A 22,279-nucleotide genomic window follows, 5' to 3' on the forward strand; every position below is an offset into this window, starting at 1 on the left:
GTGCGTGCAAGTAAGTCATGCTCGCTCACAAAAACAAGAAAGAGGGGGAGCGCATTATGCGTGCGTTGCAGCCCACAATGTGCCACTTTATCGACGAGTTGTCATTGAGCTGTATGCGGGCGGGCGTGATAGCGAAGCGGTTAGAAGCTCGTGCGACTAAATTTTGCATGCAGCATTACGTCCGTCATTCCGCGCAGAATATCGCGTAGTGGCCTGCATATTGGTTTCACACTTCGGCGTCGGCTCTACCAGCAGGCTCCAGTTGAACGTAAGTAACAGTAAAAGCAGCTGCCCACACACACACACACACAAAAAAAACGTCACAGAAACACGGAATAATAAAAAAAAGCAAAAAGAAGGGTGCCATCAGCACTCGGTGTTCCCAGGTGGTCTCCCTCCCAAGTACTGACCGAGCCCAATGCTGCTTAGCTTCGGGGATCGGACGAGAACCGGCGTATTCAGCATGGTATGGCCGATGGCAGGGATGCTGTGTTTCCGACTGCACCTGTATCGTGCTATGTGCATTCGCCCAGTGAATGTATTGCTCCATCACGTACGCGGCAGTCTTTCCGCGAACAATACACGCACACGTCGATTACTCCGTTTGTGGTTGTTCGCTGCATGCGTGCGTGCAAGTAAGTCATGCTCGCTCACAAAAACAAGAAAGAGGGGGAGCGCATTATGCGTGCGTTGCAGCCCACAATGTGCCACTTTATCGACGAGTTGTCATTGAGCTGTATGCGGGCGGGCGTGATAGCGAAGCGGTTAGAAGCTCGTGCGACTAAATTTTGCATGCAGCATTACGTCCGTCATTCCGCGCAGAATATCGCGTAGTGGCCTGCATATTGGTTTCACACTTCGGCGTCGGCTCTACCAGCAGGCTCCAGTTGAACGTAAGTAACAGTAAAAGCAGCTGCCCACACACACACACACACAAAAAAAAACGTCACAGAAACACGGAATAATAAAAAAAAGCAAAAAGAAGGGTGCCATCAGCACTCGGTGTTCCCAGGTGGTCTCCCTCCCAAGTACTGACCGAGCCCAATGCTGCTTAGCTTCGGGGATCGGACGAGAACCGGCGTATTCAGCATGGTATGGCCGATGGCAGGGATGCTGTGTTTCCGACTGCACCTGTATCGTGCTATGTGCATTCGCCCAGTGAATGTATTGCTCCATCACGTACGCGGCAGTCTTTCCGCGAACAATACACGCACACGTCGATTACTCCGTTTGTGGTTGTTCGCTGCATGCGTGCGTGCAAGTAAGTCATGCTCGCTCACAAAAACAAGAAAGAGGGGGAGCGCATTATGCGTGCGTTGCAGCCCACAATGTGCCACTTTATCGACGAGTTGTCATTGAGCTGTATGCGGGCGGGCGTGATAGCGAAGCGGTTAGAAGCTCGTGCGACTAAATTTTGCATGCAGCATTACGTCCGTCATTCCGCGCAGAATATCGCGTAGTGGCCTGCATATTGGTTTCACACTTCGGCGTCGGCTCTACCAGCAGGCTCCAGTTGAACGTAAGTAACAGTAAAAGCAGCTGCCCACACACACACACACACAAAAAAAAACGTCACAGAAACACGGAATAATAAAAAAAAGCAAAAAGAAGGGTGCCATCAGCACTCGGTGTTCCCAGGTGGTCTCCCTCCCAAGTACTGACCGAGCCCAATGCTGCTTAGCTTCGGGGATCGGACGAGAACCGGCGTATTCAGCATGGTATGGCCGATGGCATGGATGCTGTGTTTCCTACTGCACCTGTATCGTGCTATGTGCATTCGCCCAGTGAATGTATTGCTCCATCACGTACGCGGCAGTCTTTCCGCGAACAATACACGCACACGTCGATTACTCCGTTTGTGGTTGTTCGCTGCATGCGTGCGTGCAAGTAAGTCATGCTCGCTCACAAAAACAAGAAAGAGGGGGAGCGCATTATGCGTGCGTTGCAGCCCACAATGTGCCACTTTATCGACGAGTTGTCATTGAGCTGTATGCGGGCGGGCGTGATAGCGAAGCGGTTAGAAGCTCGTGCGACTAAATTTTGCATGCAGCATTACGTCCGTCATTCCGCGCAGAATATCGCGTAGTGGCCTGCATATTGGTTTCACACTTCGGCGTCGGCTCTACCAGCAGGCTCCAGTTGAACGTAAGTAACAGTAAAAGCAGCTGCCCACACACACACACACAAAAAAAAAACGTCACAGAAACACGGAATAATAAAAAAAAAGCAAAAAGAAGGGTGCCATCAGCACTCGGTGTTCCCAGGTGGTCTCCCTCCCAAGTACTGACCGAGCCCAATGCTGCTTAGCTTCGGGGATCGGACGAGAACCGGCGTATTCAGCATGGTATGGCCGATGGCATGGATGCTGTGTTTCCTACTGCACCTGTATCGTGCTATGTGCATTCGCCCAGTGAATGTATTGCTCCATCACGTACGCGGCAGTCTTTCCGCGAACAATACACGCACACGTCGATTACTCCGTTTGTGGATGTTCGCTGCATGCGTGCGTGCAAGTAAGTCATGCTCGCTCACAAAAACAAGAAAGAGGGGGAGCGCATTATGCGTGCGTTGCAGCCCACAATGTGCCACTTTATCGACGAGTTGTCATTGAGCTGTATGCGGGCGGGCGTGATAGCGAAGCGGTTAGAAGCTCGTGCGACTAAATTTTGCATGCAGCATTACGTCCGTCATTCCGCGCAGAATATCGCGTAGTGGCCTGCATATTGGTTTCACACTTCGGCGTCGGCTCTACCAGCAGGCTCCAGTTGAACGTAAGTAACAGTAAAAGCAGCTGCCCACACACACACACACACAAAAAAAACGTCACAGAAACACGGAATAATAAAAAAAAGCAAAAAGAAGGGTGCCATCTGCACTCGGTGTTCCCAGGTGGTCTCCCTCCCAAGTACTGACCGAGCCCAATGCTGCTTAGCTTCGGGGATCGGACGAGAACCGGCGTATTCAGCATGGTATGGCCGATGGCAGGGATGCTGTGTTTCCGACTGCACCTGTATCGTGCTATGTGCATTCGCCCAGTGAATGTATTGCTCCATCACGTACGCGGCAGTCTTTCCGCGAACAATACACGCACACGTCGATTACTCCGTTTGTGGTTGTTCGCTGCATGCGTGCGTGCAAGTAAGTCATGCTCGCTCACAAAAACAAGAAAGAGGGGGAGCGCATTATGCGTGCGTTGCAGCCCACAATGTGCCACTTTATCGACGAGTTGTCATTGAGCTGTATGCGGGCGGGCGTGATAGCGAAGCGGTTAGAAGCTCGTGCGACTAAATTTTGCATGCAGCATTACGTCCGTCATTCCGCGCAGAATATCGCGTAGTGGCCTGCATATTGGTTTCACACTTCGGCGTCGGCTCTACCAGCAGGCTCCAGTTGAACGTAAGTAACAGTAAAAGCAGCTGCCCACACACACACACACACACAAAAAAAACGTCACAGAAACACGGAATAATAAAAAAAAGCAAAAAGAAGGGTGCCATCAGCACTCGGTGTTCCCAGGTGGTCTCCCTCCCAAGTACTGACCGAGCCCAATGCTGCTTAGCTTCGGGGATCGGACGAGAACCGGCGTATTCAGCATGGTATGGCCGATGGCAGGGATGCTGTGTTTCCGACTGCACCTGTATCGTGCTATGTGCATTCGCCCAGTGAATGTATTGCTCCATCACGTACGCGGCAGTCTTTCCGCGAACAATACACGCACACGTCGATTACTCCGTTTGTGGTTGTTCGCTGCATGCGTGCGTGCAAGTAAGTCATGCTCGCTCACAAAAACAAGAAAGAGGGGGAGCGCATTATGCGTGCGTTGCAGCCCACAATGTGCCACTTTATCGACGAGTTGTCATTGAGCTGTATGCGGGCGGGCGTGATAGCGAAGCGGTTAGAAGCTCGTGCGACTAAATTTTGCATGCAGCATTACGTCCGTCATTCCGCGCAGAATATCGCGTAGTGGCCTGCATATTGGTTTCACACTTCGGCGTCGGCTCTACCAGCAGGCTCCAGTTGAACGTAAGTAACAGTAAAAGCAGCTGCCCACACACACACACACACAAAAAAAAACGTCACAGAAACACGGAATAATAAAAAAAGCAAAAAGAAGGGTGCCATCAGCACTCGGTGTTCCCAGGTGGTCTCCCTCCCAAGTACTGACCGAGCCCAATGCTGCTTAGCTTCGGGGATCGGACGAGAACCGGCGTATTCAGCATGGTATGGCCGATGGCAGGGATGCTGTGTTTCCGACTGCACCTGTATCGTGCTATGTGCATTCGCCCAGTGAATGTATTGCTCCATCACGTACGCGGCAGTCTTTCCGCGAACAATACACGCACACGTCGATTACTCCGTTTGTGGTTGTTCGCTGCATGCGTGCGTGCAAGTAAGTCATGCTCGCTCACAAAAACAAGAAAGAGGGGGAGCGCATTATGCGTGCGTTGCAGCCCACAATGTGCCACTTTATCGACGAGTTGTCATTGAGCTGTATGCGGGCGGGCGTGATAGCGAAGCGGTTAGAAGCTCGTGCGACTAAATTTTGCATGCAGCATTACGTCCGTCATTCCGCGCAGAATATCGCGTAGTGGCCTGCATATTGGTTTCACACTTCGGCGTCGGCTCTACCAGCAGGCTCCAGTTGAACGTAAGTAACAGTAAAAGCAGCTGCCCACACACACACACACACAAAAAAAAACGTCACAGAAACACGGAATAATAAAAAAAAGCAAAAAGAAGGGTGCCATCAGCACTCGGTGTTCCCAGGTGGTCTCCCTCCCAAGTACTGACCGAGCCCAATGCTGCTTAGCTTCGGGGATCGGACGAGAACCGGCGTATTCAGCATGGTATGGCCGATGGCAGGGATGCTGTGTTTCCGACTGCACCTGTATCGTGCTATGTGCATTCGCCCAGTGAATGTATTGCTCCATCACGTACGCGGCAGTCTTTCCGCGAACAATACACGCACACGTCGATTACTCCGTTTGTGGTTGTTCGCTGCATGCGTGCGTGCAAGTAAGTCATGCTCGCTCACAAAAACAAGAAAGAGGGGGAGCGCATTACGCGTGCGTTGCAGCCCACAATGTGTCACTTTATCGACGAGTTGTCATTGAGCTGTATGCGGGCGGGCGTGATAGCGAAGCGGTTAGAAGCTCGTGCGACTAAATTTTGCATGCAGCATTACGTCCGTCATTCCGCGCAGAATATCGCGTAGTGGCCTGCATATTGGTTTCACACTTCGGCGTCGGCTCTACCAGCAGGCTCCAGTTGAACGTAAGTAACAGTAAAAGCAGCTGCCCACACACACACACACACAAAAAAAAACGTCACAGAAACACGGAATAATAAAAAAAAGCAAAAAGAAGGGTGCCATCAGCACTCGGTGTTCCCAGGTGGTCTCCCTCCCAAGTACTGACCGAGCCCAATGCTGCTTAGCTTCGGGGATCGGACGAGAACCGGCGTATTCAGCATGGTATGGCCGATGGCAGGGATGCTGTGTTTCCGACTGCACCTGTATCGTGCTATGTGCATTCGCCCAGTGAATGTATTGCTCCATCACGTACGCGGCAGTCTTTCCGCGAACAATACACGCACACGTCGATTACTCCGTTTGTGGTTGTTCGCTGCATGCGTGCGTGCAAGTAAGTCATGCTCGCTCACAAAAACAAGAAAGAGGGGGAGCGCATTATGCGTGCGTTGCAGCCCACAATGTGCCACTTTATCGACGAGTTGTCATTGAGCTGTATGCGGGCGGGCGTGATAGCGAAGCGGTTAGAAGCTCGTGCGACTAAATTTTGCATGCAGCATTACGTCCGTCATTCCGCGCAGAATATCGCGTAGTGGCCTGCATATTGGTTTCACACTTCGGCGTCGGCTCTACCAGCAGGCTCCAGTTGAACGTAAGTAACAGTAAAAGCAGCTGCCCACACACACACACACACAAAAAAAACGTCACAGAAACACGGAATAATAAAAAAAAGCAAAAAGAAGGGTGCCATCAGCACTCGGTGTTCCCAGGTGGTCTCCCTCCCAAGTACTGACCGAGCCCAATGCTGCTTAGCTTCGGGGATCGGACGAGAACCGGCGTATTCAGCATGGTATGGCCGATGGCATGGATGCTGTGTTTCCTACTGCACCTGTATCGTGCTATGTGCATTCGCCCAGTGAATGTATTGCTCCATCACGTACGCGGCAGTCTTTCCGCGAACAATACACGCACACGTCGATTACTCCGTTTGTGGTTGTTCGCTGCATGCGTGCGTGCAAGTAAGTCATGCTCGCTCACAAAAACAAGAAAGAGGGGGAGCGCATTATGCGTGCGTTGCAGCCCACAATGTGCCACTTTATCGACGAGTTGTCATTGAGCTGTATGCGGGCGGGCATGATAGCGAAGCGGTTAGAAGCTCGTGCGACTAAATTTTGCATGCAGCATTACGTCCGTCATTCCGCGCAGAATATCGCGTAGTGGCCTGCATATTGGTTTCACACTTCGGCGTCGGCTCTACCAGCAGGCTCCAGTTGAACGTAAGTAACAGTAAAAGCAGCTGCCCACACACACACACACAAAAAAAAAACGTCACAGAAACACGGAATAATAAAAAAAAGCAAAAAGAAGGGTGCCATCAGCACTCGGTGTTCCCAGGTGGTTTCCCTCCCAAGTACTGACCGAGCCCAATGCTGCTTAGCTTCGGGGATCGGACGAGAACCGGCGTATTCAGCATGGTATGGCCGATGGCATGGATGCTGTGTTTCCTACTGCACCTGTATCGTGCTATGTGCATTCGCCCAGTGAATGTATTGCTCCATCACGTACGCGGCAGTCTTTCCGCGAACAATACACGCACACGTCGATTACTCCGTTTGTGGATGTTCGCTGCATGCGTGCGTGCAAGTAAGTCATGCTCGCTCACAAAAACAAGAAAGAGGGGGAGCGCATTATGCGTGCGTTGCAGCCCACAATGTGCCACTTTATCGACGAGTTGTCATTGAGCTGTATGCGGGCGGGCGTGATAGCGAAGCGGTTAGAAGCTCGTGCGACTAAATTTTGCATGCAGCATTACGTCCGTCATTCCGCGCAGAATATCGCGTAGTGGCCTGCATATTGGTTTCACACTTCGGCGTCGGCTCTACCAGCAGGCTCCAGTTGAACGTAAGTAACAGTAAAAGCAGCTGCCCACACACACACACACACAAAAAAAAACGTCACAGAAACACGGAATAATAAAAAAAAGCAAAAAGAAGGGTGCCATCAGCACTCGGTGTTCCCAGGTGGTCTCCCTCCCAAGTACTGACCGAGCCCAATGCTGCTTAGCTTCGGGGATCGGACGAGAACCGGCGTATTCAGCATGGTATGGCCGATGGCAGGGATGCTGTGTTTCCGACTGCACCTGTATCGTGCTATGTGCATTCGCCCAGTGAATGTATTGCTCCATCACGTACGCGGCAGTCTTTCCGCGAACAATACACGCACACGTCGATTACTCCGTTTGTGGTTGTTCGCTGCATGCGTGCGTGCAAGTAAGTCATGCTCGCTCACAAAAACAAGAAAGAGGGGGAGCGCATTATGCGTGCGTTGCAGCCCACAATGTGCCACTTTATCGACGAGTTGTCATTGAGCTGTATGCGGGCGGGCGTGATAGCGAAGCGGTTAGAAGCTCGTGCGACTAAATTTTGCATGCAGCATTACGTCCGTCATTCCGCGCAGAATATCGCGTAGTGGCCTGCATATTGGTTTCACACTTCGGCGTCGGCTCTACCAGCAGGCTCCAGTTGAACGTAAGTAACAGTAAAAGCAGCTGCCCACACACACACACACAAAAAAAACGTCACAGAAACACGGAATAATAAAAAAAAGCAAAAAGAAGGGTGCCATCAGCACTCGGTGTTCCCAGGTGGTCTCCCTCCCAAGTACTGACCGAGCCCAATGCTGCTTAGCTTCGGGGATCGGACGAGAACCGGCGTATTCAGCATGGTATGGCCGATGGCATGGATGCTGTGTTTCCTACTGCACCTGTATCGTGCTATGTGCATTCGCCCAGTGAATGTATTGCTCCATCACGTACGCGGCAGTCTTTCCGCGAACAATACACGCACACGTCGATTACTCCGTTTGTGGATGTTCGCTGCATGCGTGCGTGCAAGTAAGTCATGCTCGCTCACAAAAACAAGAAAGAGGGGGAGCGCATTATGCGTGCGTTGCAGCCCACAATGTGCCACTTTATCGACGAGTTGTCATTGAGCTGTATGCGGGCGGGCGTGATAGCGAAGCGGTTAGAAGCTCGTGCGACTAAATTTTGCATGCAGCATTACGTCCGTCATTCCGCGCAGAATATCGCGTAGTGGCCTGCATATTGGTTTCACACTTCGGCGTCGGCTCTACCAGCAGGCTCCAGTTGAACGTAAGTAACAGTAAAAGCAGCTGCCCACACACACACACACAAAAAAAAACGTCACAGAAACACGGAATAATAAAAAAAAGCAAAAAGAAGGGTGCCATCAGCACTCGGTGTTCCCAGGTGGTCTCCCTCCCAAGTACTGACCGATCCCAATGCTGCTTAGCTTCGGGGATCGGACGAGAACCGGCGTATTCAGCATGGTATGGCCGATGGCAGGGATGCTGTGTTTCCGACTGCACCTGTATCGTGCTATGTGCATTCGCCCAGTGAATGTATTGCTCCATCACGTACGCGGCAGTCTTTCCGCGAACAATACACGCACACGTCGATTACTCCGTTTGTGGTTGTTCGCTGCATGCGTGCGTGCAAGTAAGTCATGCTCGCTCACAAAAACAAGAAAGAGGGGGAGCGCATTATGCGTGCGTTGCAGCCACGGAGCAAGAAATATAGGAGTGGAAACTCCGCTGTTGGCGGCGACCAGAAAAGGTCACAAGCCCGCGGATATATTTTCATGCTGGCGGCACCTGGCGGCATGGGAAGAAATTACCGCTGTTTCGGTTGCCAGGGCAACCGGTCGAGTGTTGCTCCCGTTCGGCCGCGCGCGCCTGACTTCTACTGAGGGCACTCTCGCGCGCTTCTTTACCGCTTGTAGCCCGAAAAGCAACTGCTGCTACGGTTCAGCCATTTGAGCACAGTAAAAAATAAAACGCGTTTTCCATGACAGCTATAAGATGATACGTAGCTTCTGGTTGTAGCCAGGGCTATCTTGCTCCGTGGCGGGCGGTTTTCGGCTTTTTGCGCTTGCGAAACTGATGGCTATCTCGTTCCTAATCGCTCAAAGGGCGACCGCTTCTTTCTCGCTCTAGTGCTCACAGGGATGCGCTTAGGAAGGATGCCGCCGTGCATGTGTTTCCGTTCCTTTTCTTTTTTATAAGACTCGCGAAAACTAGTTGCCCTAGATGCTTGGCGATAAGAGGAAGATTAGCGGAAGTTTGCCACACGTGTTGCTTTTTTTGATGGGCACACAACAAAACAGTTTTCTTGAGTGCGCGCACCTACGCAGTTTGGTTACGGCGTGCCCGCTGAAGCAAACACCCGTGTCGTCTGCTTGTCGTCTGCTTTGAGCGGGTGCCGCCGGAGTGAGCGCCGGGCGCTGCTTTTTTTTTTCCGCTGCTCCTTCTACGACGCGCCGCATGGTGCCGCCACTGCATAGGGTAGCGTCGGCGCATGCAACAATTGTGACTTTATCTGGTCGCCCGCGCTCGCTCGCGTTGACGGGAGTTTCACCTCCTATATGTCTTACTCCGTGGTTGCAGCCCACAATGTGCCACTTTATCGACGAGTTGTCATTGAGCTGTATGCGGGCGGGCGTGATAGCGAAGCGGTTAGAAGCTCGTGCGACTAAATTTTGCATGCAGCATTACGTCCGTCATTCCGCGCAGAATATCGCGTAGTGGCCTGCATATTGGTTTCACACTTCGGCGTCGGCTCTACCAGCAGGCTCCAGTTGAACGTAAGTAACAGTAAAAGCAGCTGCCCACACACACACACACACAAAAAAAACGTCACAGAAACACGGAATAATAAAAAAAAGCAAAAAGAAGGGTGCCATCAGCACTCGGTGTTCCCAGGTGGTCTCCCTCCCAAGTACTGACCGAGCCCAATGCTGCTTAGCTTCGGGGATCGGACGAGAACCGGCGTATTCAGCATGGTATGGCCGATGGCAGGGATGCTGTGTTTCCGACTGCACCTGTATCGTGCTATGTGCATTCGCCCAGTGAATGTATTGCTCCATCACGTACGCGGCAGTCTTTCCGCGAACAATACACGCACACGTCGATTACTCCGTTTGTGGTTGTTCGCTGCATGCGTGCGTGCAAGTAAGTCATGCTCGCTCACAAAAACAAGAAAGAGGGGGAGCGCATTATGCGTGCGTTGCAGCCCACAATGTGCCACTTTATCGACGAGTTGTCATTGAGCTGTATGCGGGCGGGCGTGATAGCGAAGCGGTTAGAAGCTCGTGCGACTAAATTTTGCATGCAGCATTACGTCCGTCATTCCGCGCAGAATATCGCGTAGTGGCCTGCATATTGGTTTCACACTTCGGCGTCGGCTCTACCAGCAGGCTCCAGTTGAACGTAAGTAACAGTAAAAGCAGCTGCCCACACACACACACACACAAAAAAAAACGTCACAGAAACACGGAATAATAAAAAAAGCAAAAAGAAGGGTGCCATCAGCACTCGGTGTTCCCAGGTGGTCTCCCTCCCAAGTACTGACGGAGCCCAATGCTGCTTAGCTTCGGGGATCGGACGAGAACCGGCGTATTCAGCATGGTATGGCCGATGGCAGGGATGCTGTGTTTCCGACTGCACCTGTATCGTGCTATGTGCATTCGCCCAGTGAATGTATTGCTCCATCACGTACGCGGCAGTCTTTCCGCGAACAATACACGCACACGTCGATTACTCCGTTTGTGGTTGTTCGCTGCATGCGTGCGTGCAAGTAAGTCATGCTCGCTCACAAAAACAAGAAAGAGGGGGAGCGCATTATGCGTGCGTTGCAGCCCACAATGTGCCACTTTATCGACGAGTTGTCATTGAGCTGTATGCGGGCGGGCGTGATAGCGAAGCGGTTAGAAGCTCGTGCGACTAAATTTTGCATGCAGCATTACGTCCGTCATTCCGCGCAGAATATCGCGTAGTGGCCTGCATATTGGTTTCACACTTCGGCGTCGGCTCTACCAGCAGGCTCCAGTTGAACGTAAGTAACAGTAAAAGCAGCTGCCCACACACACACACACACAAAAAAAACGTCACAGAAACACGGAATAATAAAAAAAAGCAAAAAGAAGGGTGCCATCAGCACTCGGTGTTCCCAGGTGGTCTCCCTCCCAAGTACTGACCGAGCCCAATGCTGCTTAGCTTCGGGGATCGGACGAGAACCGGCGTATTCAGCATGGTATGGCCGATGGCATGGATGCTGTGTTTCCTACTGCACCTGTATCGTGCTATGTGCATTCGCCCAGTGAATGTATTGCTCCATCACGTACGCGGCAGTCTTTCCGCGAACAATACACGCACACGTCGATTACTCCGTTTGTGGTTGTTCGCTGCATGCGTGCGTGCAAGTAAGTCATGCTCGCTCACAAAAACAAGAAAGAGGGGGAGCGCATTATGCGTGCGTTGCAGCCCACAATGTGCCACTTTATCGACGAGTTGTCATTGAGCTGTATGCGGGCGGGCGTGATAGCGAAGCGGTTAGAAGCTCGTGCGACTAAATTTTGCATGCAGCATTACGTCCGTCATTCCGCGCAGAATATCGCGTAGTGGCCTGCATATTGGTTTCACACTTCGGCGTCGGCTCTACCAGCAGGCTCCAGTTGAACGTAAGTAACAGTAAAAGCAGCTGCCCACACACACACACACAAAAAAAAAACGTCACAGAAACACGGAATAATAAAAAAAAAGCAAGAAGAAGGGTGCCATCAGCACTCGGTGTTCCCAGGTGGTCTCCCTCCCAAGTACTGACCGAGCCCAATGCTGCTTAGCTTCGGGGATCGGACGAGAACCGGCGTATTCAGCATGGTATGGCCGATGGCAGGGATGCTGTGTTTCCGACTGCACCTGTATCGTGCTATGTGCATTCGCCCAGTGAATGTATTGCTCCATCACGTACGCGGCAGTCTTTCCGCGAACAATACACGCACACGTCGATTACTCCGTTTGTGGTTGTTCGCTGCATGCGTGCGTGCAAGTAAGTCATGCTCGCTCACAAAAACAAGAAAGAGGGGGAGCGCATTATGCGTGCGTTGCAGCCCACAATGTGCCACTTTATCGACGAGTTGTCATTGAGCTGTATGCGGGCGGGCGTGATAGCGAAGCGGTTAGAAGCTCGTGCGACTAAATTTTGCATGCAGCATTACGTCCGTCATTCCGCGCAGAATATCGCGTAGTGGCCTGCATATTGGTTTCACACTTCGGCGTCGGCTCTACCAGCAGGCTCCAGTTGAACGTAAGTAACAGTAAAAGCAGCTGCCCACACACACACACACACAAAAAAAAACGTCACAGAAACACGGAATAATAAAAAAAAGCAAAAAGAAGGGTGCCATCAGCACTCGGTGTTCCCAGGTGGTCTCCCTCCCAAGTACTGACCGAGCCCAATGCTGCTTAGCTTCGGGGATCGGACGAGAACCGGCGTATTCAGCATGGTATGGCCGATGGCAGGGATGCTGTGTTTCCGACTGCACCTGTATCGTGCTATGTGCATTCGCCCAGTGAATGTATTGCTCCATCACGTACGCGGCAGTCTTTCCGCGAACAATACACGCACACGTCGATTACTCCGTTTGTGGTTGTTCGCTGCATGCGTGCGTGCAAGTAAGTCATGCTCGCTCACAAAAACAAGAAAGAGGGGGAGCGCATTATGCGTGCGTTGCAGCCCACAATGTGCCACTTTATCGACGAGTTGTCATTGAGCTGTATGCGGGCGGGCGTGATAGCGAAGCGGTTAGAAGCTCGTGCGACTAAATTTTGCATGCAGCATTACGTCCGTCATTCCGCGCAGAATATCGCGTAGTGGCCTGCATATTGGTTTCACACTTCGGCGTCGGCTCTACCAGCAGGCTCCAGTTGAACGTAAGTAACAGTAAAAGCAGCTGCCCACACACACACACACACAAAAAAAACGTCACAGAAACACGGAATAATAAAAAAAAGCAAAAAGAAGGGTGCCATCAGCACTCGGTGTTCCCAGGTGGTCTCCCTCCCAAGTACTGACCGAGCCCAATGCTGCTTAGCTTCGGGGATCGGACGAGAACCGGCGTATTCAGCATGGTATGGCCGATGGCAGGGATGCTGTGTTTCCGACTGCACCTGTATCGTGCTATGTGCATTCGCCCAGTGAATGTATTGCTCCATCACGTACGCGGCAGTCTTTCCGCGAACAATACACGCACACGTCGATTACTCCGTTTGTGGTTGTTCGCTGCATGCGTGCGTGCAAGTAAGTCATGCTCGCTCACAAAAACAAGGAAGAGGGGGAGCGCATTATGCGTGCGTTGCAGCCCACAATGTGCCACTTTATCGACGAGTTGTCATTGAGCTGTATGCGGGCGGGCGTGATAGCGAAGCGGTTAGAAGCTCGTGCGACTAAATTTTGCATGCAGCATTACGTCCGTCATTCCGCGCAGAATATCGCGTAGTGGCCTGCATATTGGTTTCACACTTCGGCGTCGGCTCTACCAGCAGGCTCCAGTTGAACGTAAGTAACAGTAAAAGCAGCTGCCCACACACACACACACACAAAAAAAACGTCACAGAAACACGGAATAATAAAAAAAAGCAAAAAGAAGGGTGCCATCAGCACTCGGTGTTCCCAGGTGGTCTCCCTCCCAAGTACTGACCGAGCCCAATGCTGCTTAGCTTCGGGGATCGGACGAGAACCGGCGTATTCAGCATGGTATGGCCGATGGCAGGGATGCTGTGTTTCCGACTGCACCTGTATCGTGCTATGTGCATTCGCCCAGTGAATGTATTGCTCCATCACGTACGCGGCAGTCTTTCCGCGAACAATACACGCACACGTCGATTACTCCGTTTGTGGTTGTTCGCTGCATGCGTGCGTGCAAGTAAGTCATGCTCGATCACAAAAACAAGAAAGAGGGGGAGCGCATTATGCGTGCGTTGCAGCCCACAATGTGCCACTTTATCGACGAGTTGTCATTGAGCTGTATGCGGGCGGGCGTGATAGCGAAGCGGTTAGAAGCTCGTGCGACTAAATTTTGCATGCAGCATTACGTCCGTCATTCCGCGCAGAATATCGCGTAGTGGCCTGCATATTGGTTTCACACTTCGGCGTCGGCTCTACCAGCAGGCTCCAGTTGAACGTAAGTAACAGTAAAAGCAGCTGCCCACACACACACACACACAAAAAAAACGTCACAGAAACACGGAATAATAAAAAAAAGCAAAAAGAAGGGTGCCATAAGCACTCGGTGTTCCCAGGTGGTCTCCCTCCCAAGTACTGACCGAGCCCAATGCTGCTTAGCTTCGGGGATCGGACGAGAACCGGCGTATTCTGCATGGTATGGCCGATGGCAGGGATGCTGTGTTTCCGACTGCACCTGTATCGTGCTATGTGCATTCGCCCAGTGAATGTATTGCTCCATCACGTACGCGGCAGTCTTTCCGCGAACAATACACGCACACGTCGATTACTCCGTTTGTGGTTGTTCGCTGCATGCGTGCGTGCAAGTAAGTCATGCTCGCTCACAAAAACAAGAAAGAGGGGGAGCGCATTATGCGTGCGTTGCAGCCCACAATGTGCCACTTTATCGACGAGTTGTCATTGAGCTGTATGCGGGCGGGCGTGATAGCGAAGCGGTTAGAAGCTCGTGCGACTAAATTTTGCATGCAGCATTACGTCCGTCATTCCGCGCAGAATATCGCGTAGTGGCCTGCATATTGGTTTCACACTTCGGCGTCGGCTCTACCAGCAGGCTCCAGTTGAACGTAAGTAACAGTAAAAGCAGCTGCCCACACACACACACACAAAAAAAAAAACGTCACAGAAACACGGAATAATAAAAAAAAGCAAAAAGAAGGGTGCCATCAGCACTCGGTGTTCCCAGGTGGTCTCCCTCCCAAGTACTGACCGAGCCCAATGCTGCTTAGCTTCGGGGATCGGACGAGAACCGGCGTATTCAGCATGGTATGGCCGATGGCAGGGATGCTGTGTTTCCGACTGCACCTGTATCGTGCTATGTGCATTCGCCCAGTGAATGTATTGCTCCATCACGTACGCGGCAGTCTTTCCGCGAACAATACACGCACACGTCGATTACTCCGTTTGTGGTTGTTCGCTGCATGCGTGCGTGCAAGTAAGTCATGCTCGCTCACAAAAACAAGAAAGAGGGGGAGCGCATTATGCGTGCGTTGCAGCCCACAATGTGCCACTTTATCGACGAGTTGTCATTGAGCTGTATGCGGGCGGGCGTGATAGCGAAGCGGTTAGAAGCTCGTGCGACTAAATTTTGCATGCAGCATTACGTCCGTCATTCCGCGCAGAATATCGCGTAGTGGCCTGCATATTGGTTTCACACTTCGGCGTCGGCTCTACCAGCAGGCTCCAGTTGAACGTAAGTAACAGTAAAAGCAGCTGCCCACACACACACACACACACAAAAAAACGTCACAGAAACACGGAATAATAAAAAAAAGCAAAAAGAAGGGTGCCATCAGCACTCGGTGTTCCCAGGTGGTCTCCCTCCCAAGTACTGACCGAGCCCAATGCTGCTTAGCTTCGGGGATCGGACGAGAACCGGCGTATTCAGCATGGTATGGCCGATGGCAGGGATGCTGTGTTTCCGACTGCACCTGTATCGTGCTATGTGCATTCGCCCAGTGAATGTATTGCTCCATCACGTACGCGGCAGTCTTTCCGCGAACAATACACGCACACGTCGATTACTCCGTTTGTGGTTGTTCGCTGCATGCGTGCGTGCAAGTAAGTCATGCTCGCTCACAAAAACAAGAAAGAGGGGGAGCGCATTATGCGTGCGTTGCAGCCCACAATGTGCCACTTTATCGACGAGTTGTCATTGAGCTGTATGCGGGCGGGCGTGATAGCGAAGCGGTTAGAAGCTCGTGCGACTAAATTTTGCATGCAGCATTACGTCCGTCATTCCGCGCAGAATATCGCGTAGTGGCCTGCATATTGGTTTCACACTTCGGCGTCGGCTCTACCAGCAGGCTCCAGTTGAACGTAAGTAACAGTAAAAGCAGCTGCCCACACACACACACACACACAAAAAAAACGTCACAGAAACACGGAATAATAAAAAAAAGCAAAAAGAAGGGTGCCATCAGCACTCGGTGTTCCCAGGTGGTCTCCCTCCCAAGTACTGACCGAGCCCAATGCTGCTTAGCTTCGGGGATCGGACGAGAACCGGCGTATTCAGCATGGTATGGCCGATGGCAGGGATGCTGTGTTTCCGACTGCACCTGTATCGTGCTATGTGCATTCGCCCAGTGAATGTATTGCTCCATCACGTACGCGGCAGTCTTTCCGCGAACAATACACGCACACGTCGATTACTCCGTTTGTGGTTGTTCGCTGCATGCGTGCGTGCAAGTAAGTCATGCTCGCTCACAAAAACAAGAAAGAGGGGGAGCGCATTATGCGTGCGTTGCAGCCCACAATGTGCCACTTTATCGACGAGTTGTCATTGAGCTGTATGCGGGCGGGCGTGATAGCGAAGCGGTTAGAAGCTCGTGCGACTAAATTTTGCATGCAGCATTACGTCCGTCATTCCGCGCAGAATATCGCGTAGTGGCCTGCATATTGGTTTCACACTTCGGCGTCGGCTCTACCAGCAGGCTCCAGTTGAACGTAAGTAACAGTAAAAGCAGCTGCCCACACACACACACACACAAAAAAAAACGTCACAGAAACACGGAATAATAAAAAGAAGCAAAAAGAAGGGTGCCATCAGCACTCGGTGTTCCCAGGTGGTCTCCCTCCCAAGTACTGACCGAGCCCAATGCTGCTTAGCTTCGGGGATCGGACGAGAACCGGCGTATTCAGCATGGTATGGCCGATGGCAGGGATGCTGTGTTTCCGACTGCACCTGTATCGTGCTATGTGCATTCGCCCAGTGAATGTATTGCTCCATCACGTACGCGGCAGTCTTTCCGCGAACAATACACGCACACGTCGATTACTCCGTTTGTGGTTGTTCGCTGCATGCGTGCGTGCAAGTAAGTCATGCTCGCTCACAAAAACAAGAAAGAGGGGGAGCGCATTATGCGTGCGTTGCAGCCCACAATGTGCCACTTTATCGACGAGTTGTCATTGAGCTGTATGCGGGCGGGCGTGATAGCGAAGCGGTTAGAAGCTCGTGCGACTAAATTTTGCATGCAGCATTACGTCCGTCATTCCGCGCAGAATATCGCGTAGTGGCCTGCATATTGGTTTCACACTTCGGCGTCGGCTCTACCAGCAGGCTCCAGTTGAACGTAAGTAACAGTAAAAGCAGCTGCCCACACACACACACACACAAAAAAAAACGTCACAGAAACACGGAATAATAAAAAAAAGCAAAAAGAAGGGTGCCATCAGCACTCGGTGTTCCCAGGTGGTCTCCCTCCCAAGTACTGACCGAGCCCAATGCTGCTTAGCTTCGGGGATCGGACGAGAACCGGCGTATTCAGCATGGTATGGCCGATGGCAGGGATGCTGTGTTTCCGACTGCACCTGTATCGTGCTATGTGCATTCGCCCAGTGAATGTATTGCTCCATCACGTACGCGGCAGTCTTTCCGCGAACAATACACGCACACGTCGATTACTCCGTTTGTGGTTGTTCGCTGCATGCGTGCGTGCAAGTAAGTCATGCTCGCTCACAAAAACAAGAAAGAGGGGGAGCGCATTATGCGTGCGTTGCAGCCCACAATGTGCCACTTTATCGACGAGTTGTCATTGAGCTGTATGCGGGCGGGCGTGATAGCGAAGCGGTTAGAAGCTCGTGCGACTAAATTTTGCATGCAGCATTACGTCCGTCATTCCGCGCAGAATATCGCGTAGTGGCCTGCATATTGGTTTCACACTTCGGCGTCGGCTCTACCAGCAGGCTCCAGTTGAACGTAAGTAACAGTAAAAGCAGCTGCCCACACACACACACACACACAAAAAAAACGTCACAGAAACACGGAATAATAAAAAAAAGCAAAAAGAAGGGTGCCATCAGCACTCGGTGTTCCCAGGTGGTCTCCCTCCCAAGTACTGACCGAGCCCAATGCTGCTTAGCTTCGGGGATCGGACGAGAACCGGCGTATTCAGCATGGTATGGCCGATGGCAGGGATGCTGTGTTTCCGACTGCACCTGTATCGTGCTATGTGCATTCGCCCAGTGAATGTATTGCTCCATCACGTACGCGGCAGTCTTTCCGCGAACAATACACGCACACGTCGATTACTCCGTTTGTGGTTGTTCGCTGCATGCGTGCGTGCAAGTAAGTCATGCTCGCTCACAAAAACAAGAAAGAGGGGGAGCGCATTATGCGTGCGTTGCAGCCCACAATGTGCCACTTTATCGACGAGTTGTCATTGAGCTGTATGCGGGCGGGCGTGATAGCGAAGCGGTTAGAAGCTCGTGCGACTAAATTTTGCATGCAGCATTACGTCCGTCATTCCGCGCAGAATATCGCGTAGTGGCCTGCATATTGGTTTCACACTTCGGCGTCGGCTCTACCAGCAGGCTCCAGTTGAACGTAAGTAACAGTAAAAGCAGCTGCCCACACACACACACACACACAAAAAAACGTCACAGAAACACGGAATAATAAAAAAAAGCAAAAAGAAGGGTGCCATCAGCACTCGGTGTTCCCAGGTGGTCTCCCTCCCAAGTACTGACCGAGCCCAATGCTGCTTAGCTTCGGGGATCGGACGAGAACCGGCGTATTCAGCATGGTATGGCCGATGGCAGGGATGCTGTGTTTCCGACTGCACCTGTATCGTGCTATGTGCATTCGCCCAGTGAATGTATTGCTCCATCACGTACGCGGCAGTCTTTCCGCGAACAATACACGCACACGTCGATTACTCCGTTTGTGGTTGTTCGCTGCATGCGTGCGTGCAAGTAAGTCATGCTCGCTCACAAAAACAAGAAAGAGGGGGAGCGCATTATGCGTGCGTTGCAGCCCACAATGTGCCACTTTATCGACGAGTTGTCATTGAGCTGTATGCGGGCGGGCGTGATAGCGAAGCGGTTAGAAGCTCGTGCGACTAAATTTTGCATGCAGCATTACGTCCGTCATTCCGCGCAGAATATCGCGTAGTGGCCTGCATATTGGTTTCACACTTCGGCGTCGGCTCTACCAGCAGGCTCCAGTTGAACGTAAGTAACAGTAAAAGCAGCTGCCCACACACACACACACAAAAAAAAACGTCACAGAAACACGGAATAATAAAAAAAAAGCAAAAAGAAGGGTGCCATCAGCACTCGGTGTTCCCAGGTGGTCTCCCTCCCAAGTACTGACCGAGCCCAATGCTGCTTAGCTTCGGGGATCGGACGAGAACCGGCGTATTCAGCATGGTATGGCCGATGGCAGGGATGCTGTGTTTCCGACTGCACCTGTATCGTGCTATGTGCATTCGCCCAGTGAATGTATTGCTCCATCACGTACGCGGCAGTCTTTCCGCGAACAATACACGCACACGTCGATTACTCCGTTTGTGGTTGTTCGCTGCATGCGTGCGTGCAAGTAAGTCATGCTCGCTCACAAAAACAAGAAAGAGGGGGAGCGCATTATGCGTGCGTTGCAGCCCACAATGTGCCACTTTATCGACGAGTTGTCATTGAGCTGTATGCGGGCGGGCGTGATAGCGAAGCGGTTAGAAGCTCGTGCGACTAAATTTTGCATGCAGCATTACGTCCGTCATTCCGCGCAGAATATCGCGTAGTGGCCTGCATATTGGTTTCACACTTCGGCGTCGGCTCTACCAGCAGGCTCCAGTTGAACGTAAGTAACAGTAAAAGCAGCTGCCCACACACACACACACACAAAAAAAAACGTCACAGAAACACGGAATAATAAAAAAAAGCAAAAAGAAGGGTGCCATCAGCACTCGGTGTTCCCAGGTGGTCTCCCTCCCAAGTACTGACCGAGCCCAATGCTGCTTAGCTTCGGGGATCGGACGAGAACCGGCGTATTCAGCATGGTATGGCCGATGGCAGGGATGCTGTGTTTCCGACTGCACCTGTATCGTGCTATGTGCATTCGCCCAGTGAATGTATTGCTCCATCACGTACGCGGCAGTCTTTCCGCGAACAATACACGCACACGTCGATTACTCCGTTTGTGGTTGTTCGCTGCATGCGTGCGTGCAAGTAAGTCATGCTCGCTCACAAAAACAAGAAAGAGGGGGAGCGCATTATGCGTGCGTTGCAGCCCACAATGTGCCACTTTATCGACGAGTTGTCATTGAGCTGTATGCGGGCGGGCGTGATAGCGAAGCGGTTAGAAGCTCGTGCGACTAAATTTTGCATGCAGCATTACGTCCGTCATTCCGCGCAGATTATCGCGTAGTGGCCTGCATATTGGTTTCACACTTCGGCGTCGGCTCTACCAGCAGGCTCCAGTTGAACGTAAGTAACAGTAAAAGCAGCTGCCCACACACACACACACACACAAAAAAAACGTCACAGAAACACGGAATAATAAAAAAAAGCAAAAAGAAGGGTGCCATCAGCACTCGGTGTTCCCAGGTGGTCTCCCTCCCAAGTACTGACCGAGCCCAATGCTGCTTAGCTTCGGGGATCGGACGAGAACCGGCGTATTCAGCATGGTATGGCCGATGGCAGGGATGCTGTGTTTCCGACTGCACCTGTATCGTGCTATGTGCATTCGCCCAGTGAATGTATTGCTCCATCACGTACGCGGCAGTCTTTCCGCGAACAATACACGCACACGTCGATTACTCCGTTTGTGGTTGTTCGCTGCATGCGTGCGTGCAAGTAAGTCATGCTCGCTCACAAAAACAAGAAAGAGGGGGAGCGCATTATGCGTGCGTTGCAGCCCACAATGTGCCACTTTATCGACGAGTTGTCATTGAGCTGTATGCGGGCGGGCGTGATAGCGAAGCGGTTAGAAGCTCGTGCGACTAAATTTTGCATGCAGCATTACGTCCGTCATTCCGCGCAGAATATCGCGTAGTGGCCTGCATATTGGTTTCACACTTCGGCGTCGGCTCTACCAGCAGGCTCCAGTTGAACGTAAGTAACAGTAAAAGCAGCTGCCCACACACACACACACACACAAAAAAACGTCACAGAAACACGGAATAATAAAAAAAAGCAAAAAGAAGGGTGCCATCAGCACTCGGTGTTCCCAGGTGGTCTCCCTCCCAAGTACTGACCGAGCCCAATGCTGCTTAGCTTCGGGGATCGGACGAGAACCGGCGTATTCAGCATGGTATGGCCGATGGCAGGGATGCTGTGTTTCCGACTGCACCTGTATCGTGCTATGTGCATTCGCCCAGTGAATGTATTGCTCCATCACGTACGCGGCAGTCTTTCCGCGAACAATACACGCACACGTCGATTACTCCGTTTGTGGTTGTTCGCTGCATGCGTGCGTGCAAGTAAGTCATGCTCGCTCACAAAAACAAGAAAGAGGGGGAGCGCATTATGCGTGCGTTGCAGCCCACAATGTGCCACTTTATCGACGAGTTGTCATTGAGCTGTATGCGGGCGGGCGTGATAGCGAAGCGGTTAGAAGCTCGTGCGACTAAATTTTGCATGCAGCATTACGTCCGTCATTCCGCGCAGAATATCGCGTAGTGGCCTGCATATTGGTTTCACACTTCGGCGTCGGCTCTACCAGCAGGCTCCAGTTGAACGTAAGTAACAGTAAAAGCAGCTGCCCACACACACACACACACACAAAAAAAACGTCACAGAAACACGGAATAATAAAAAAAAGCAAAAAGAAGGGTGCCATCAGCACTCGGTGTTCCCAGGTGGTCTCCCTCCCAAGTACTGACCGAGCCCAATGCTGCTTAGCTTCGGGGATCGGACGAGAACCGGCGTATTCAGCATGGTATGGCCGATGGCAGGGATGCTGTGTTTCCGACTGCACCTGTATCGTGCTATGTGCATTCGCCCAGTGAATGTATTGCTCCATCACGTACGCGGCAGTCTTTCCGCGAACAATACACGCACACGTCGATTACTCCGTTTGTGGTTGTTCGCTGCATGCGTGCGTGCAAGTAAGTCATGCTCGCTCACAAAAACAAGAAAGAGGGGGAGCGCATTATGCGTGCGTTGCAGCCCACAATGTGCCACTTTATCGACGAGTTGTCATTGAGCTGTATGCGGGC

General features: G+C 51.8%; 30 non-coding genes and 4 pseudogenes across 30 annotated transcripts; all 34 read right to left on the bottom strand.

Annotated features, from left to right (window-relative positions):
* Positions 1 to 361: 361 nt before the first annotated feature.
* On the bottom strand, positions 362 to 480 carry LOC139058743 (5S ribosomal RNA). Its single transcript, XR_011513730.1, has one exon. It is a non-coding gene; the product is annotated as a 5S ribosomal RNA (ribosomal RNA).
* A 507-nt stretch (positions 481 to 987) lies between these two features.
* LOC139058744 (5S ribosomal RNA) lies at positions 988 to 1,106 on the bottom strand. Its single transcript, XR_011513731.1, has one exon. It is a non-coding gene; the product is annotated as a 5S ribosomal RNA (ribosomal RNA).
* A 507-nt stretch (positions 1,107 to 1,613) lies between these two features.
* On the bottom strand, positions 1,614 to 1,732 carry LOC139058745 (5S ribosomal RNA). The gene has a single exon (XR_011513732.1). It is a non-coding gene; the product is annotated as a 5S ribosomal RNA (ribosomal RNA).
* Positions 1,733 to 2,239: 507 nt separating this feature from the next.
* Positions 2,240 to 2,358, bottom strand: LOC139058746 (5S ribosomal RNA). Its single transcript, XR_011513733.1, has one exon. It is a non-coding gene; the product is annotated as a 5S ribosomal RNA (ribosomal RNA).
* Positions 2,359 to 2,864: 506 nt separating this feature from the next.
* On the bottom strand, positions 2,865 to 2,983 carry LOC139058118 (5S ribosomal RNA; annotated as a pseudogene).
* Positions 2,984 to 3,491: 508 nt separating this feature from the next.
* LOC139058748 (5S ribosomal RNA) lies at positions 3,492 to 3,610 on the bottom strand. The gene has a single exon (XR_011513735.1). It is a non-coding gene; the product is annotated as a 5S ribosomal RNA (ribosomal RNA).
* Positions 3,611 to 4,116: 506 nt separating this feature from the next.
* Positions 4,117 to 4,235, bottom strand: LOC139058749 (5S ribosomal RNA). The gene has a single exon (XR_011513736.1). It is a non-coding gene; the product is annotated as a 5S ribosomal RNA (ribosomal RNA).
* Positions 4,236 to 4,742: 507 nt separating this feature from the next.
* On the bottom strand, positions 4,743 to 4,861 carry LOC139058750 (5S ribosomal RNA). The gene has a single exon (XR_011513737.1). It is a non-coding gene; the product is annotated as a 5S ribosomal RNA (ribosomal RNA).
* A 507-nt stretch (positions 4,862 to 5,368) lies between these two features.
* LOC139058751 (5S ribosomal RNA) lies at positions 5,369 to 5,487 on the bottom strand. The gene has a single exon (XR_011513738.1). It is a non-coding gene; the product is annotated as a 5S ribosomal RNA (ribosomal RNA).
* A 506-nt stretch (positions 5,488 to 5,993) lies between these two features.
* LOC139058752 (5S ribosomal RNA) lies at positions 5,994 to 6,112 on the bottom strand. The gene has a single exon (XR_011513739.1). It is a non-coding gene; the product is annotated as a 5S ribosomal RNA (ribosomal RNA).
* A 506-nt stretch (positions 6,113 to 6,618) lies between these two features.
* On the bottom strand, positions 6,619 to 6,737 carry LOC139058071 (5S ribosomal RNA). Its single transcript, XR_011513236.1, has one exon. It is a non-coding gene; the product is annotated as a 5S ribosomal RNA (ribosomal RNA).
* A 507-nt stretch (positions 6,738 to 7,244) lies between these two features.
* Positions 7,245 to 7,363, bottom strand: LOC139058753 (5S ribosomal RNA). Its single transcript, XR_011513740.1, has one exon. It is a non-coding gene; the product is annotated as a 5S ribosomal RNA (ribosomal RNA).
* A 504-nt stretch (positions 7,364 to 7,867) lies between these two features.
* Positions 7,868 to 7,986, bottom strand: LOC139058754 (5S ribosomal RNA). Its single transcript, XR_011513741.1, has one exon. It is a non-coding gene; the product is annotated as a 5S ribosomal RNA (ribosomal RNA).
* A 505-nt stretch (positions 7,987 to 8,491) lies between these two features.
* On the bottom strand, positions 8,492 to 8,610 carry LOC139058153 (5S ribosomal RNA; annotated as a pseudogene).
* A 1,392-nt stretch (positions 8,611 to 10,002) lies between these two features.
* Positions 10,003 to 10,121, bottom strand: LOC139058755 (5S ribosomal RNA). Its single transcript, XR_011513742.1, has one exon. It is a non-coding gene; the product is annotated as a 5S ribosomal RNA (ribosomal RNA).
* Positions 10,122 to 10,627: 506 nt separating this feature from the next.
* Positions 10,628 to 10,746, bottom strand: LOC139058161 (5S ribosomal RNA; annotated as a pseudogene).
* Positions 10,747 to 11,252: 506 nt separating this feature from the next.
* Positions 11,253 to 11,371, bottom strand: LOC139058756 (5S ribosomal RNA). Its single transcript, XR_011513743.1, has one exon. It is a non-coding gene; the product is annotated as a 5S ribosomal RNA (ribosomal RNA).
* Positions 11,372 to 11,878: 507 nt separating this feature from the next.
* Positions 11,879 to 11,997, bottom strand: LOC139058757 (5S ribosomal RNA). Its single transcript, XR_011513744.1, has one exon. It is a non-coding gene; the product is annotated as a 5S ribosomal RNA (ribosomal RNA).
* A 507-nt stretch (positions 11,998 to 12,504) lies between these two features.
* On the bottom strand, positions 12,505 to 12,623 carry LOC139058759 (5S ribosomal RNA). The gene has a single exon (XR_011513746.1). It is a non-coding gene; the product is annotated as a 5S ribosomal RNA (ribosomal RNA).
* A 506-nt stretch (positions 12,624 to 13,129) lies between these two features.
* On the bottom strand, positions 13,130 to 13,248 carry LOC139058760 (5S ribosomal RNA). The gene has a single exon (XR_011513747.1). It is a non-coding gene; the product is annotated as a 5S ribosomal RNA (ribosomal RNA).
* Positions 13,249 to 13,754: 506 nt separating this feature from the next.
* Positions 13,755 to 13,873, bottom strand: LOC139058761 (5S ribosomal RNA). Its single transcript, XR_011513748.1, has one exon. It is a non-coding gene; the product is annotated as a 5S ribosomal RNA (ribosomal RNA).
* Positions 13,874 to 14,379: 506 nt separating this feature from the next.
* Positions 14,380 to 14,498, bottom strand: LOC139058222 (5S ribosomal RNA; annotated as a pseudogene).
* A 507-nt stretch (positions 14,499 to 15,005) lies between these two features.
* On the bottom strand, positions 15,006 to 15,124 carry LOC139058762 (5S ribosomal RNA). Its single transcript, XR_011513749.1, has one exon. It is a non-coding gene; the product is annotated as a 5S ribosomal RNA (ribosomal RNA).
* A 507-nt stretch (positions 15,125 to 15,631) lies between these two features.
* Positions 15,632 to 15,750, bottom strand: LOC139058763 (5S ribosomal RNA). Its single transcript, XR_011513750.1, has one exon. It is a non-coding gene; the product is annotated as a 5S ribosomal RNA (ribosomal RNA).
* Positions 15,751 to 16,258: 508 nt separating this feature from the next.
* LOC139058764 (5S ribosomal RNA) lies at positions 16,259 to 16,377 on the bottom strand. Its single transcript, XR_011513751.1, has one exon. It is a non-coding gene; the product is annotated as a 5S ribosomal RNA (ribosomal RNA).
* Positions 16,378 to 16,884: 507 nt separating this feature from the next.
* LOC139058765 (5S ribosomal RNA) lies at positions 16,885 to 17,003 on the bottom strand. The gene has a single exon (XR_011513752.1). It is a non-coding gene; the product is annotated as a 5S ribosomal RNA (ribosomal RNA).
* A 507-nt stretch (positions 17,004 to 17,510) lies between these two features.
* LOC139058766 (5S ribosomal RNA) lies at positions 17,511 to 17,629 on the bottom strand. The gene has a single exon (XR_011513753.1). It is a non-coding gene; the product is annotated as a 5S ribosomal RNA (ribosomal RNA).
* Positions 17,630 to 18,137: 508 nt separating this feature from the next.
* Positions 18,138 to 18,256, bottom strand: LOC139058767 (5S ribosomal RNA). The gene has a single exon (XR_011513754.1). It is a non-coding gene; the product is annotated as a 5S ribosomal RNA (ribosomal RNA).
* Positions 18,257 to 18,763: 507 nt separating this feature from the next.
* Positions 18,764 to 18,882, bottom strand: LOC139058768 (5S ribosomal RNA). Its single transcript, XR_011513755.1, has one exon. It is a non-coding gene; the product is annotated as a 5S ribosomal RNA (ribosomal RNA).
* Positions 18,883 to 19,388: 506 nt separating this feature from the next.
* On the bottom strand, positions 19,389 to 19,507 carry LOC139058770 (5S ribosomal RNA). The gene has a single exon (XR_011513757.1). It is a non-coding gene; the product is annotated as a 5S ribosomal RNA (ribosomal RNA).
* A 507-nt stretch (positions 19,508 to 20,014) lies between these two features.
* LOC139058771 (5S ribosomal RNA) lies at positions 20,015 to 20,133 on the bottom strand. The gene has a single exon (XR_011513758.1). It is a non-coding gene; the product is annotated as a 5S ribosomal RNA (ribosomal RNA).
* A 508-nt stretch (positions 20,134 to 20,641) lies between these two features.
* LOC139058772 (5S ribosomal RNA) lies at positions 20,642 to 20,760 on the bottom strand. Its single transcript, XR_011513759.1, has one exon. It is a non-coding gene; the product is annotated as a 5S ribosomal RNA (ribosomal RNA).
* A 507-nt stretch (positions 20,761 to 21,267) lies between these two features.
* Positions 21,268 to 21,386, bottom strand: LOC139058773 (5S ribosomal RNA). Its single transcript, XR_011513760.1, has one exon. It is a non-coding gene; the product is annotated as a 5S ribosomal RNA (ribosomal RNA).
* Positions 21,387 to 21,894: 508 nt separating this feature from the next.
* On the bottom strand, positions 21,895 to 22,013 carry LOC139058774 (5S ribosomal RNA). The gene has a single exon (XR_011513761.1). It is a non-coding gene; the product is annotated as a 5S ribosomal RNA (ribosomal RNA).
* Positions 22,014 to 22,279: the final 266 nt, after the last annotated feature.

This window comes from Dermacentor albipictus, chromosome 3 (assembly GCF_038994185.2).
Source record: "Dermacentor albipictus isolate Rhodes 1998 colony chromosome 3, USDA_Dalb.pri_finalv2, whole genome shotgun sequence".
Taxonomy (NCBI): domain Eukaryota; kingdom Metazoa; phylum Arthropoda; class Arachnida; order Ixodida; family Ixodidae; genus Dermacentor; species Dermacentor albipictus.